This window comes from Panthera pardus, unplaced genomic scaffold (assembly GCF_024362965.1).
Source record: "Panthera pardus isolate Hobbes unplaced genomic scaffold, ASM2436296v1 HiC_scaffold_25, whole genome shotgun sequence".
NCBI classification, from domain to species: domain Eukaryota; kingdom Metazoa; phylum Chordata; class Mammalia; order Carnivora; family Felidae; genus Panthera; species Panthera pardus.
Genome location: NW_026526821.1, coordinates 96,289,889 through 96,306,117, shown reverse-complemented (window position 1 = coordinate 96,306,117; position 16,229 = coordinate 96,289,889). Strand labels below are relative to the sequence as shown.

Sequence of the window (16,229 nt, the reverse complement as noted above, 5' to 3'; positions counted from 1 at the left end):
AAAATTAACTCAAAATGAATCACAGACCAAAATGTAAAATGCCAAACTATAAAACCTCTAGAAGACAACATTGGAGAAAACCTAGATGAATTTGGGTATTGTGATGTCTTTGTAGATATAACACCAAAGGCCACATCCACAAAATTGATTACCTGACTTCATTGAAATTAAAAAAAAAAAAAATTCTTTTCTGCTAAAGGAAACCTCAGGAGAATTAGAAAGAAGGCAAGACACAGATTAGGAGAAAATACATACAAAAGACACATCTGGTAAAGACTCTTATCCAAAATATAAAAAGAACTCCTAAAACAACAGTAAGAAAAAAATCCAATTAATAAATGGCCCAAAGACCTTAAGAGTCACCTCACCAAAGTAGATATAATACAGGTGACAAATAAGCATATGAAAAGATGCTTTACATCATATGCCATCAGGGAAATGTAAATTAAAACAATCATATACCACCACACACATATTAGAATGGCCAAAATCCAGAACACTGGCAGTACCAAATGCTGATGACCATGTAGAACAAAAGGAACTCTCATTCAATGCTTAGGGGAATGTAGAATGGTATACAGCCACTTTGGAAGACAGTTTGGCAGTCTTTTTTACAAAACTTCACACACTCTTACCATTTGACCCAGCAATCACTCTTCTTGGTATTTACCCAAAGGAGTTGAAAACTATGTATTTTGTTGAAACAAAAGTCTGCACATGAATGTTTATAGCAACTAAATTTATAGGAAAGTTTATAGTGACTAAGTTGTCCTTCAGAACATGAACCGATAAAGTTTGGTGTACTATACAATGGAATGTTATTTGGTACTAAAGAGAAATGAGATTTCAAGCCATGACAAGACCTGGAAGAATTTTAAATGCATCTTAGTAAGTGAAAGAAGCTAATTTGAAAAGGCTATGTACTATATGATTCCAACTATTAGACATTCTGGAAAAGGCTAAACTATGAAGATAATCAAAAGATCAGTGCTTGCCAGGGGTGGGGAAGAGGCCAGTGAGAGATGAATAGGTATAGCACAGAGGATTTTGAAGACAGTGAATATACTGTGTATGATATTATAATCATGGATATATGTCCTTATACATTGTTTAAACCCATTAAATGTACAGCACTAAGAGCCAACCATAATATAAACAATGGACATAGGGTTGTATGAAGTGTCATTGTAGCTTCATGGTAATTTCATGTAGCTCCTTGATTAAAAAATGTACCACTCTGGTAGGGAATGTCAGTAATGAGGAAGGCTATGCAGGGAGTGGGGGGGGGGGGGGGGCAGAGGATATATGTGAAATCTCTGTTGGTTTCCCTCAGTTTTGTTATAAAACAAAAACTACTCTGAAAAAAATTGTCTAAAAAATAGTGTGGACATGAGAATATAAAATGTTCAATTTAATCTATTATTAGATAAATACAAGTTCAAAGGGATATAGGGAAGAAAAGATATAGGACAGAATGGGTACATCTTTTAAAAAGATATAAAAGGAATAAAGAGACAGGATTTATAGCACAATATTTTTCTTACTAAGCCAAACAAATGAATTATTGCCATAGATTTTACAAATATTCAATAGAATGAATTGGTGCCTATGAAGGTGTATGTAAAGAATGAATGGGAGTGGGGGATCTGAGAGGAAGACAAAACAAACTAGATAAAGATAGAGATAAACCCAGAGATAGAAAGAGAGATATATACTGACCTAACATCAGGTACCTATAAGCATACTGTGCCACATACTACAAATCACAATTAAATCAGCATTAGGTACCTGAACAATAAAATGAAAAGAACCCTCTTAGAATTAGGACCCAGGGAAAGTATTCTTTCTCTCATAAAGTACACCATCAATTCATCAATTTTCATATTCTTACTGTACATTATGGAAAACCCATTTCAAATGGGGTTACATAGATGATAAAACAACAACATTGAATGACACTGGTTCTCCCTCCAAGGTCTCTTCTGTCTACTGGGTGGGAAGGGCACATACACATCTTTCCTCTCTGTTTTCCCTTCTATTACTCTTTGGAGGAGGAGGAAGTTGTCGCTGGCAATGCAGCACAACTAGACAGAAGGATTTTAGTAAAAGGATATATAGCAGTTATATCAAAAGTGACCAATATTATCTGAAAGACCAGAGTTGATGATTCATTTGTTCTTAACGGTCAACACCAACCTCTATGACAGTTCTTCACTTCTGTCCAGAATGGAGCCAGCAGTGCAGGGGGGTATAGTTTCAAGAGGGAGGGTGACTGAGAAGGTCAGAAGATGAAGGGATTCCAGAACACTATGTGAAGTCAGTGGTACGTGGACTGAAAAAAACCTCAAGGAATAACCTTACCATATGGTTGGCTAGGAACTTAATCATTTTCTTTTTTATTATAACCTATACCAGCATTCCTTGTAGGAATAAAAAAGAAAGTTACAAAAGAATTAATCATCAAAATTTGTGCTAACTTGGAGATGCCTATCTGCAGAATCATTCTGAATGGATGAGTCAGGAAGAGGAAGTTACAAAAATAGGGGGAGCTGTTATAAGGCTGCGGTGGGCAGAGTTGAATGCAAATCATCTAACTTCAACTCCAGAGCTCTTTCTAATATATTTCAGCTGTGTTTCTAAAAGTGATAATATATTCCAAAGCACTCTGTAAACTGTAAAATACTAAACAAATGGGTAGAATTAGTTTGTTGATACATCAGCTATCCAAAAATTATTCCACAGCTCCAAATATTGCATTATGCATTCAGTTTGGTCACTTGGTGGGCGATATATCAAATTCCAATTTATAGTTGAATGTTTTATAAGAAAACACAAAAACAGTGGCATGCTGGACAAATGTTTTTTTCAAAACATGTAGCCTGACTTAGTTATATTTAATAAAATTCTACCATGCTTATATGACAAATATTTCCCAACAGGAAACACTTAGGGAAGTAATTTATAGATCAACTATCCCTGATCCAACTTGTTGAAAGCCACTTTTAGCTTACAGGGCCCAGAGTCATGTCTAGCCAAACTTTGAAAATACTCATCAGACATGTAACCTGTCTCAATTGCCCCTTGTGCCCAGGCTGTCAAGACTGCACTGTTAAATTTATGTCCAATTACAGTAATTCTATTAGCCGAAGTATTTGGCATATTTATATCCCATTCCCTCCATATAATATTTGAACATAACATTGAGATGTAAGTGGGCTTATTTTAAATGTCTTTTATTGTAACCAAACTCAAAAACTTTTAAAGGAGATATAAATTAAGGCTTCAGTAAACAAAAATTAAATGAATAAATATGGTTTTGGTGAGAGACCTCGGGAAGAGAGCAGAAATTGTTCTGTCTATATTACAAAGTACAGATCTTCCTCTCCTTACAATGGGATTACTTTCCAATAAGTCCATTGTAGGTTGAAAATGTCATTAAGTCACATATGCATTTAATGGACCTAACCTAACAAACACCATGGCTTAGCCTAGCCAACTGTAAATGTGCTCAGAATGCTGATGTTAGCCTACAGTTGGGAAAACTCATGTAACACAAAGCCTATTTTATAATAAAGCTTTAAATATGCGATCATTTATTGAACATTCTACTGAAAGTGGGGAAAAAAAGAGTGGTTTTATGGGTTGTATGAGTACAGGTTGTATTGGTTGCTTACCCTCGTGACCACATGTCTGACTAGAAGCTGAGGCTTGCTGTCACTGCCCAGCCTCATGCCAGAGTATCATACCACATATTACCGTGCTGGGAAATGTTCAAAATTCAAAGTATAGTTTTTACTGAGTGTGTGTCACTTTCACACCATTGTAAAGTCAGAAGATCGTAAGTCGAACTGTGTAAGTCTGGGGACCTTCTGTAGTAAGCAAAGGCCCTACCCAGAGAAGATGTTCAAAGAATAGATGTAAAAGGAAGATGAAGGGATGAAGGAAGGAAAATTAAAACAGTTGCAATTTTAAAATACAAGTATAGCCATCATACCATTGAACTTTTATTGAATTTTATTGAAGTTTTAGCTAATGAATGTCTCCTATATTTTATCTCATTTAATCCTTACCACTAACATACAAATAGTCATTGACTTTATGTTCTTTACACTAATGCTGATGAAACTGTGAAGTATCTTTCCCACAATCATACATCTAGCAAGGGGCACAGTCAGGAGTGACCATAGTGATGTTTGACCACAAAGCCCTTTTACAACAAAACAAGAAGGTAATTACACACCAGGTTGAATGGGGGTAGTTTCCTGGAGAAGATGAACCAAACTGTGATGAGGAAGCATTTTAGGCAGGAGAGCAAAGTAACTGATAGATGCAAGGGTGTGGTGCTGGGGATATGGGGAAGCACATGACAGTAAAAAGAGTAACATGCATACCGTTTATACGTAGTCCCAAGTGTAAGTCATTTTGTTCAGAGATTTTCCTATATTAGTGCATGAACTGAATTATGCTTTATTTCATATATTCTTTTTATTGACTCACTTTTTGCTGAAATAAACTTACTCATAAAGAAAACACTATAGGACATCCACAAACAGAAAACATGTTTTGCATAGTAGTAAACCATAATATAAACTGGAAGGAAAATAAGTTCTTGAATTCTAGTTAAGATGTTGATGCCTGTCTGCATGCCTAACATTCTGAGTCTGGAGTCTGCCTTTCATTTATTTTAAAGGAAAATTATAATGATATAAATAATTGTTCATTGAATTTGTGCATTTATTATGTGTGAGGCACTCTGTTTTTTAAATACTTTATGTGTGTACGATGCCACATTTGATCCTGACAACAACTGCTTGAGGGAGGATATTTTATTATCTCTTCTCTAAGGATAAGGAAACTATAGAGACTTATTTAGCAAGTGGTACAGTGATATTACTAGAGACAAACGAGACACAAACTAAATTTTCCTATTTCATAAATGAGAAGAGTTGAAAGAAGTTGAGGAAAGAGCTGACTTTTCAGCCATGAGATTCAGTGTTGTGATTAGATAATCGCTAATGTCTGATGTTCCAATACTCACTTAACCTCTCCTCTTACCACCCACTCAGTGCTTGGGAGCATTAAGGGAGGGAATACGCGTGATATAGCACTAAGTTCTAACATCATTATCTTTTTGTGAACTAGACTGTGACATCATATTTGGTATACAAACACATTCCTATGAGTAGGTAGAGAAAGGGAAGGGCAAGTAGTCTTGAATTACTTTATACCTCCACTGAGCTAAGATGTCACACTTTACAGGAAGTAGAAGGAAAATAAAGCATAAAGACATCCATAAAGGATCATAGACAAGTATTTTAATAAAAGTCATGTGTTTTTTTAATACCAAAAATGAGTATTGGGGAGACAAGTTGACAAATTGAACAAGGGAGTTAGATCTCAGGCATTTAGAAGGGACTCAATCAGTGGTACAGTAACATGACTCCACCTACCACTTTTTTTTTTTTTTAACTGAAGAATTGGTTTCTACAAAGTGTATGTTTCATGTACTGATTTAGGCAAAGTATTTGTGTTTCTTTTTTTATTTTTTTTTAATGTTTTTATTTTTGAAGGAGAGAGAGAGAGAGCATGAGTGGGAAGGAGCAGAGAGAGAGGGATACACAGAATCCGAATCAGACTTCAGGCTCTGAGCTGTCAGCACAGAGCCCAATGCAGGGCTCAAACTCACGAACCGTGAGATCATGACATGAGCTGAAGCCAGACGCTCAACTGGCTGTGCCACCCAGGCGCCCCAAATTATTTGCGTTTCTTTATAGTTACCACTAGAACACATTCATGTAATATTTATGCATCCCATTGGTCCTGCATTGCAAAGATGTGAGATCTAGATGAATATGATCATGACTGCATAGCACCGTCTAGTTAGATTTACTAATGAGAAAAATGAAGGTGTTTCTTCTAATAAAGTGAATTCTCAATCCATCTCAATTCAGTCTCCTAAGTGATGTTTCATTCTCCTAGGAAGAGTACTTGGTGTGGTCCATGTGAGAGGAGCAATCCTTTCTAGGAAGGAAAAGAAAGGAAAATGCAAAATTTCCATTCTCCAAAATTGAGTTGGCCTTAGACAATTGATATTTCTTCACTTGTAATGCCAGATTAGTAGCAGAGGAAAACATGGTGCCACAGAAAGACGTTTATATGATTTAGTGTGCTCCAAAATGTCTTTTGTCCACAAATCCCCCATAACACCATCAAGTTATGCCATTGGACATTTATTAAATATAAACGTGCTATGTCTGAGATCGAATGTGCTAAGCATGTGGCAAGCAATATTCATGCCACCGTAGTGAAGATTGACTTCTCTCTGGGGATGACACAGTCATGGGATAGTGGGGAAAGAGAGGCATTGTTAGCATAAGGTGCTGGTAATGAGAAAGAAATTGCCATATTCAAAAACTCAGAAAGTTCTGCAACTTTGTTGAGAAGAAGTGATTGCTAAGAGGGAATAGAGCTATGCTAAAAATGGTACCCATCCACTCTATGCCTTTGTTAAGTGTAGGTTCTGTATAATGTATGTATAAGCAACTAATTAACCACTTAATTCAGGCTGTGTGTGTTGTAGCAAGTAAAGGTAAAGTCCAGACCCCAAAATCCTTTCCTGGCAATAACCTCTGCTGAAATTATTTAGACAAATGTGCCTACTACATTTTAGATACCATTTATGTTAGCCAGCAAGGAAAATTATTAAAATGGACATCTTTTGCTTATATATATGAGCAGAACTCATGTACAATAATGGCCTGTTTCCATCCAGGATAACTATTCCTTTGTGCACCAGAGTATTGAACAAGTTTTGGCTTTACTGGGTCAGATTTTCCTCCTTTGTGCTCATATCTCAAACTGCTTATTTCTATCATAGCCCTATTCAGTACTATCATACATTTAAAAAAAAAAGACAATAACCACAGGACAAGGCAGATCAATAGTCCACTTATGAATTGTTACAAAACTTCAGGGGCAGTAGAGATTTGAGCAAATATGGTACCAAGGAACTTCATGGAAGAGCCAGATGAACTAAACATTGAAGGATGGATAGAGAATGGAGCAGGGTATACAGACCACATTGCATGACTATTATGATTAAATGCATGTGGTGGGAGAAGAAAAAAGTATCTAAAACTGCCCTTTCCTAGGGTCGTTTCTTGGTGAATGTCCCCAAAGCATTTTCTTAAAGTCTCTCTTTTTTTTTTTTTAAACCTGACATATTAGAGAACAGATCAAAGCAGAGGAAAAGACAAAACAATATGCATGATGAGTCATCTGGGCACCTGTGTTGCTAAGGCAACTGCTTTAGACAGGAGGGAAGGAAATGTAACTTAACAGCAAATAATTGAATCATATCTACCTCTCATAAAAATGTGTTAGCTTGAGCTGTTGTATCCAATAAATGCCTACCATCTTATGAATGTCTTCACAATTGTATTGTGAATTCAACTTTAACAAAGCACAATTAATTTTATGCTAGCAACCAACAATTTGGTTTTCTTAATATATTCATATTGGTAATGAATTCTTATAGAGCACCTTTCATTTTCTTTACTAGATAGATATCTTTATACAAGGCATGAATATTCCATGCAGATCCATTTTTCCAACACCTGTTGAAATTAAAAGGAGTATACTCTCAAAAACAGTTTTACCAGCCTGGTCATTCACATATCTAACCATGGTGATTAAACCCATATTTAGTACTTTCCCCAAAGATCTGTAAATGCTGGTATAAGTTCCATAAACTGAAATACATTGCTGTAAGGTTAAGAGAATATCATTGTTAACGATGCCCCTTAGTGCACTTATAATTTCCTTCTATGAGTTATTGGCTGAGGGACATTCCCAAGCCATATGGATATATATTCTCTAGTCATTATGGAAATTCCAATGTGAGCACTGGTATTCTCAATTTTTACTATCGTCTGTGTGGAAAGCACAGGATGTCCTCAGTTTGCCTCTTTTTAAAAAAAATCACCTTCAGAGAGGACCAATGTGGCATGCAAAATGAACTTCCTTCAAAGCCAACATTTCTTGGGAATGGTTCTGTACTATATTCAGGTTTATTTTCCATTTAGCCTGGACCATTAGGTCTTTTAAGTTGCCATCATTCAAGACGTTTTTACAACTTTGGTGTCGCATGACTGCTCCTGGAAAATTTTTGGTCCCACTTTAACACCTTAACATGCAAATCCCCATCATCAGGATCTCCAAGCAATAAGTAGAATCAGCTTATGAATCTAGAAAAGAGAAAGACTCCACAGGGTTTTATCACAGATCAAGGTGCTTGTGCTCTAAGGAATAGGTTGGATAGAGTATTGCAAACACATTCCTATTTAAGAATCCCATCAAATGAATCCTGCTATGTGCTGATGCTTAAACCCTGAATCCTCCATTAACCTGCCAAGGGAATACCCATCCTACAGTACAGCCTTTCTTGTCTGAGCATCTCCTCGGTTTAATTCAGTACCATCCATTCAGGCACTGCATCATAACTTTATTGATAACCTATTATATGTTGCAAAATTGAGAGTCATTTTCTTTAGAGAATGATTCTTTTCGTTTTGACATGCCTGATACTAAAATCTAGTCCTAAGAAAGTTTAGGAATATGAGCATTTTGCAGGATATATACCAACTAGTAAATGAAAAAAAAAAAAATATATGAAATAAATATATATATATATATTTACAATTTCTGTGTGTATACCTCATATAATAACTGGAAAAATTAGGTGAATATTCAAGTCTATAGAGCTAGAATGTGGGGAAGATGGGGCTTGAAACCAGGAAAGTTATTTACAACTATACAGAGAGACCCTCAATAGCTATATTATGAACTTTTGCGGAATCTCATATAACTTTAAAATTTTGAAAATATCTTTGACATTTCTATACAATTTACTGCCATCTTCAATCAGTTAACCAATTTCTATTAATTTATAGTATTATAGTCATCATTCACTAAAGGTCTAGGTACTGGGTATTATAATATGGACTTTATTGTCATATTTGATAATTAACAAAAGGCCTCTGATGGGTCATATTATATATATTTTATGTATAGGATCTGAGGCTTTGAAAAGTTGAGATTTCTTCTTGAGGCTATATTGTCAGTATGTCAGGCCATTTCATCAGATCCTCAGTAAGCTGAGAATCAGAGACATCAGCCAAAGCTTGTCGATTTCTGAAGCCTGAGTTTATCTTATTTTGCCACACTGCCTTGAATTCTAATCCTTTCACTATCCTATTCTTTTTATCCTTCTCTGGTTCTTTCAAGCCTTTGTCTCTTCTCACTTTCTGTGTAATTATTACTGTCTTTTGCAAGAACTCTGTGTATCCAGTGACTTCCTATCCCAGATCTATCTGTTCACTATTGTGGATACAAAATCCTTGGAAGCATAGGTCAGCATTATTGCCCACTTCCCTGATCAAAATCTTTCAAATGATTGGTTCATTGATGTTTGATGAATAAAATCTGAAATGTTTATCTTGACATCAAACACAAATCCCAAATTTAATTCCAAATACTGTCTTCTACAAACTCTATTTCACCTTCAAATTCTACTAATGAAAAGTCAAATCCAGTGTATAACCTGTACATCTCCTGTACATTCTAATATCATATTTTCTTTTTCTGACTTTCTTCCAAATCTGCTTAATAACAAACCAATCATGCTTAAAACCCCAGTTTTAATGTGTCCTTTCTCATCTCATTGAAAATGGCAATTCTTTACCCTCTCAATGCCCATAACCCTTGTTCTATTCCTGTTATGAAATTCATTATCATTTACTTTGCAGCATTGTGTACATGTATTATCTCGTAATTAGCCTAATGGAGTTTTGAATGACTAAGACCTTTGACGCTCTTGTCTGTACTTCCATCTCTGAATCTGCCCTGTCCTACAGTTGACTTGCCTGTCCTCCCATCTCCAAATCTAGTACACTTGACTTTGCTTGCCTCATCCAGTTCCACCAGTTCTGTGTATCGATCGCTAAGACTTAGGACCTCTAATATACTCTAGAGTGGCCAATCATCATGGCTTGCCTGAGACTGTCTCAGTTTTCCTGGGATTGTCCTGCTTTTAGTACTGTGTAACGTATGTCTGGAAAAATCTTCTCAGTCCCAGGTAAACAAGGATGGTTTATCATCTACTTACCCTCTGATAATTATGCCCCTTTTCTATTTGGCTTTTAATCAGCAGACAGCTTGCCAAGCTCCATCTGATTAATTGCCTGTATCTTTTCTAGAATAATCATAGTGTTCTATTCTCCAACTTCTGCCAATATGAGCTCCTGGGATTTCCCTAGAACCTGGCCAGTTTTTCTCTTCTACAATAATATCCTTGCCTCATGTCTTTTTCTCTATTCTCAGTGCTTACACTTTTACTTTATTGTGTGTGTTGTTGTTGCATTGGTTTTTTTTCACCCCAATGTTCTAATACTTTAATTAGGATGTTGTTTCTGGTATTGTGTGGATCATAAGATCTGTTAATTATAGACATAGTAGTCTGTAGTCTAATTCTTATTTCCAGAGTTTAGAGTTCCAACTCCTAATTTGTCTTATTTCTTCCAATTTTATTTTGCTTGAGCAAGGCTAACATATTTGGGACTTGACTCAAAGAACAAACTTTTGATAGGTTGGTCACTATGAATTTTAGATTTGTCACTGTAAATGTTAAATCTGTTCAACTGTTAAATGCTCATTTTTAAAATGTTATTAGTAATAATTTCCTATTGCCTTCTTTGAAAGAATTAAACAAGGTGGGGAAAAACATATATTCCAATGGCCAATATGTTATAAATGTTCAATGAATCATAATTTATTGTTAGAAAAAACATGAAGCATTAGGCGTGTTTTAACAAAAAGAGGAGATGCCTGGTTTTTCAGTGGCACCACCTTCACTGCACACACCTTCAGGGGCCTTCAAACACTGGGCTGCAGACCACAAAGGAGTCACACTGAAGATAATAAAAGTAAAGGGAGAATATTCCAGGGATCCCACCTTATTGGTTAGGATAAACTAATCCCACTTATATTCTGGTGGTAATTTTTTTTCACCTCGATCCTTGTTGCTAATTTCACAGAATATACTCTGGTGAGGTTCATCCTGAAATGTAGTGTAAAGTAACAAAAACAAAATATCTGAATCTGCATCTAAAAACATCTCACACAGGGCCAGGTCTAGGGTAAGGCAAGTCAGATATTTATGTTAGGCACACAATTTAAGGAGGTTCCAAAAGACTCAGTCATCAAGATAATAATACTTATTAGAACATTTTTCAAATCAAAATTATTGCAAAAATGAACAATAAGTGAGATATTACAATGGAGATATGATCAGTATTATTGATTTTTTTTATTTTGCCCAAAGCTCCAATATGTTTTCTCACACCACTGATCTGCCAATACAAACACAAAAAATATAAAAGAATCTAGATTCATGAGAATACATTCAGAAGTTATTCTATTAGGTACAAGGATAAAAATTATTTGGAAAGTATTATTTCCATGGTGTATTCAGTTCAGGGTTCTATAGATTTGGTTTTTAGGGGCAAAATTAATAGGAAATTTTGGGGCCTTGTGGTGATTGTCTCAGAATTATATAAAACAAGCTGTCTGCACTAAGGGGAACAAGGAAGGATTCAAATGTTTGTCATGGATCTATTATGAATACATAGTTGCGCACGTATGATCTTACTTAATCCTCACAACAACTGATCACTGTTTTTAGACCTTAGGAAACTGAAGTTCATGAAGGCAAACAGCTTTCCCAAATGGTTAATTGTCTACTAAGATTTGTCTAACTTCTAACCAGTGACATCTTCTCTCTTACCTTTTATTTAGATTGTTCATGCCTTCAAGTAAAGTGAAATTGAAAATGTCTAACTAGGCCAGCAGTCCTCTCCTGCCTTTCTCTCTCTTTCTTCCTTCCTTCCTTCCTTCCTTCCTTCCTTCCTTCCTTCCTTTCTCTTTCTCTTTCTCTTTTTCTCTTTCTCATTCTAACTGGCTTGCAGTACTTGTCAAATGCCATTGTCTCTTCAAGTATGTCTTCTCCACCACCTTCTATCTTCTAACTTGATTCCTTCAGATGCTCCATTAAGCATATATTTTAAAATTCTGGAACATGAAATCAGAAATTAACAGTGCTAATTACCTGCTACTAACTAGCCTGTCTTCCTTTTCAAAAGAGGAATGAATTAGATCATGATTCCTAAAAAAAAAAAAAAAAAAAAAAAAAAAATCCATTCCAGAATTGTTGATATGTCTTAAGATAAAAAGAGCGGGCTTACTAGTGGGCCACTGAAATACTTTAAAATCAAGTTTGCCTTCCTTAATTAATTTTAGACAGTTGTGCAATTTAGAATGTGAATTTCATCAGAGGAGGAGAGTATGGGGCCCAGTAGTGCAAGGAAGGCAAGTCTGCAGTGGGTATTGGGTTGATGGGGCTGGATTTATCAAGTTTGATCAGTCATAGAGGAAGTTTGTGGTGTTTTTTTATGATTGAAATATTGATTTTATTGTGAAATTTTATTCCTTAATCATAGGAAAGTCGGGAAAGGAAGCAGCAAACAACTACACAAAATGCGCATGTTTCTCACTGACATAGGGTCTGCTCTGACAGCAAACCTCTTCATGGACATAGTGGTAAAATAAAAAGTCTTGGCCTCCATTCCCCCGGAAGACATCCCATGCTTTTGTGGACAGATCTAATACACTTCCTGAAAGAATCCAGATTCCCCTTTTAGGGAACCCTACCAAGAGGTAACAGATGTCCACCACTGGGGATTCTGTGACGTGTGGTGCCTTTGCATAGTTACCTTTGAGATCACAAGATGATTCAAGAATGAAAAAGGTACCCAGACCACACCTCCCTGATCTATATTTAAATAGTTTCTTAGAAATTGTTTTGTATTTCTTGCTAAATATCCCTCCACATTTCTTGCATAACTCTTGACAGGCAAGATATTTGTTTGATACTAATTCATTGACCTTCTCCCTTTATATCTGATGCAGTGGTGTAGAAGTCACTCCATAAATTTGGTTGAGGGAATAAATGATTTAATGAATCAATCATTCATTCAGTATTTATATGATTGTTCCATGGTCATTTATTTGGATATGGAAAAATTAAATTTCATCTTATCATAGAACTCTATATGGGTACTTGCACTCTTTTAATATATCCTAGCCAGTAGGGCTCAATGTCTGTGTTTCCAAATGAATATTTACTTTGTCACTGGGATGAATCTCACCATGGCCAGGAATTGTCAGCAGGTTTGCCAAGTGACCTCAACTAGCTATAAGGATCTGCTCTTGGAACTCTGCCACAATGCAGTGATGACATAACTACTTTCAGAGAAATGACCTATCATGTGAAGTGAACAAAAGATTTCAGGATGCCACGATGTCGTTTTGCAAATTATATTCCATAGTGCTCCAGATATATTCCCTCTAAATGTCTGAGAGGGTTGAAGTTGTTTTTGGTGAATGACAGATTGTTGCTTTTGGACAATTTACTCAACAGTGATAACATTGAAATGGAGACTGTAGACAAGGTGGAAAATAAATGATCCTTGAGTAAATGGCAATGATGGGAACCTTGGCTGTCTTTTGTAGGAGAGATTCTGTAAAAGCCATCCCAAAGAGCTTGAACATTATGGAAAAATCACTGGGAAGCCTTCTCCAAAAGAAGTGACCAAGAACAATATACTTCTCATACATTTTCACGTTTCTCTCCTACCTCAATACGTTCTTTTAATTTAAAATACGTAGTAAAAACTTAAAAAGGAGATAATCCATTTAATTTGAATTTATTTATAAGCTGTAAAGTTTTTGATGTTTCTGTTCTACATGCTCCTGCACACAAACAAATGAACTATTTTGAGATTGGAGCTGGGCAAGGAACCATTAGAAACTCCCTTTCAGACATTTTACTGGGGGCACAATTAACTTCCACCACAATAAAGAAGCCACGACTATAATTTCTGCCCCGGATGAGATTCTTAAAACTTGGCTAATGATTTAATTACCTGTGACACTTACTCAAGTTCTCCTCTATTTATTTCTTGCAAAGTTGTTCAAACTTCCCTGGAAGTATCTCACTATGGATTCTTCAAAACAAAATCTGTCAGTCAGTTAAGGAGAAAGAAACACAGATTATGTGTTCACATAGTTAAGTCTTGTAAGGATGAGACAGTGCAGGTGGAACAGTGAATACCCCTTTAGATATTCTAGCTATTATTAACTTTTTAAAAATGTTTCTGTGACTTCTGCTCATAAGTCTCTAAAGGAGGACATTTTGGATAAAAGTTTAATAATGAACTGCAAATGTTATTTTACTTTCTAGATCTTATTCAAAAAACTGTGTGTGTGTGTGCATTTGTGTGTCTTCACTTGTCCTAAATACTCACTTGTTTCTTGTTATCAATAAGACTTACTACTTGATTTGTCTAGAATCTGTATATTAAAATCAAAAATATTTTTCATCTTGTTAATCTTTTTGTGTTTCAGCACTGGGTCATTTTCTACATTTGTAGTATATTTGTGAATCAGTTTTATAATTATAAATTATCTATAGATATTTCCAATATGAAGTACATATGTGTGTGTGTGTGTGTGTGTGTGTGTGTGTGTGTGTGTGTATATATATATATATATATATATATATATATATATATATATATCATATAAAATTTAACCAACTCCTAAATTCTATGGTGTGGTTTTGAGCTCAGTATATTAACATCAGATATGGAATCGAGAAATCCTTTGTGATGGTATATACACCATGCCTATCCCTGGACTGAGGGTCTCCACATTTAAAAATAATTTCATTTTTTAACATTAACACAAATATCCTAAGTTGCATGCAAAAAATTAGTCATTACATAAACCTATCAGTTATGAAAAAATGTTAACTTAAATCAATGGCTAATTAATAAATATATTTTGCATTCACAATATGTAAGAATATGTTTTAGGTATTTAATTAATAAAATTATACTGGATTTTGCTTCCTTTAAGTTCCATAATGGCTTAGTTATAATATGAAGAAAAATTGTTCTAACTTCAAAGCCTTGAATAACTATATTATGTCTTCTGAATTCCTCTGAAGAGCAAAGTTAGGAGCAGTGATTATTCTCCAAAACATAATTAATAATTGATTTTATATAGACAACCCTCCCCATAATTTCTCTTCACTGTTTTTCCACAAACTAAATTCAGGCATGTGTTCTTCCTTATTTCCCCCTCTCCTTTTCTGTCTACCACATTTTGCATGTGTTATTTTTCATCTGTTTCTTATGTAAGTCAGTTTAGGCAAGAAAGAAATGAGGTAGAGAGACTGAGAAAAGGGAATGATACTGTGAGTCACTAATTTTTCAAACCTCCCCCCAACACACACATACTCCATCCATGACACAACATATAGAGGTAATCACCAAGAACATTGTGATCCTTCATGACAGTAACTCAACACATGGTAGCTAAACAGTACTGCTGCTGACTAAACTCAGTATTATTTAGAAATAATCATACAACAATTAGATACCTAATAATTACTCTGTCTGCTCTCTAAGTTATAACACGATTAATCAGATAAACAGAAAATACATTTATATACCTTCTCTATTTCTCTATCAATGGAGCCTTATACCATTTAGGGCACAATTTACCATATTCTGCGACCTGTGCCATGCATTCTAGAACTCTCCCTAAAAATCCAGAACTCTTAGTGCTGTCAATCCATTGTCAAGACAGACTATATGCCTGTGATCTAGGCCAAGTCTACCATTAGTACCCAAGGACACTCCTTCCTTCAGTACTACTCACTTTTGCGTTCCATTCACATAGCTCAGAGTACCTTATTCCAGAGAATTCTTCAAATCTATCTCCCTGAGTCAGGACACGAGGCCACAGACCCAACCTCATTATTTTCCCTCATAGTAGGATCAACCTGATTCTATTGAGCAATTCCACATGAATCTCGTTTTCACCTAGATACATGTAGCTCTGCCTTCCTATTTAATGTGTGGCTCATGTTTCAACAGCTTCAGCATATCACCTAGGAGCATGTTAGAAGTCCAAACTCTCGGAACCCAACACCTCTATGTACTGAATCAAAATCTGCATTTTAACAAGATTCCTCAGGATCCATATGTACATTAAAATGAAGAGCACTGGTTTGGGGGTTAGGGGTAGATAATGATTTCACATATAAA

General features: G+C 35.5%; 1 long non-coding RNA gene across 1 annotated transcript; it reads right to left on the bottom strand.

Moving 5' to 3' along the window:
- Positions 1–5,758: 5,758 nt before the first annotated feature.
- On the bottom strand, positions 5,759–15,701 carry LOC109264973 (uncharacterized). The gene is made up of 3 exons (XR_002078975.2): positions 15,632–15,701; positions 14,053–14,134; positions 5,759–6,021 (listed from the first exon to the last, which is right to left on the bottom strand). It is a non-coding gene; the product is annotated as an uncharacterized LOC109264973 (long non-coding RNA).
- Between the last annotated feature and the right edge of the window lie 528 nt (positions 15,702–16,229).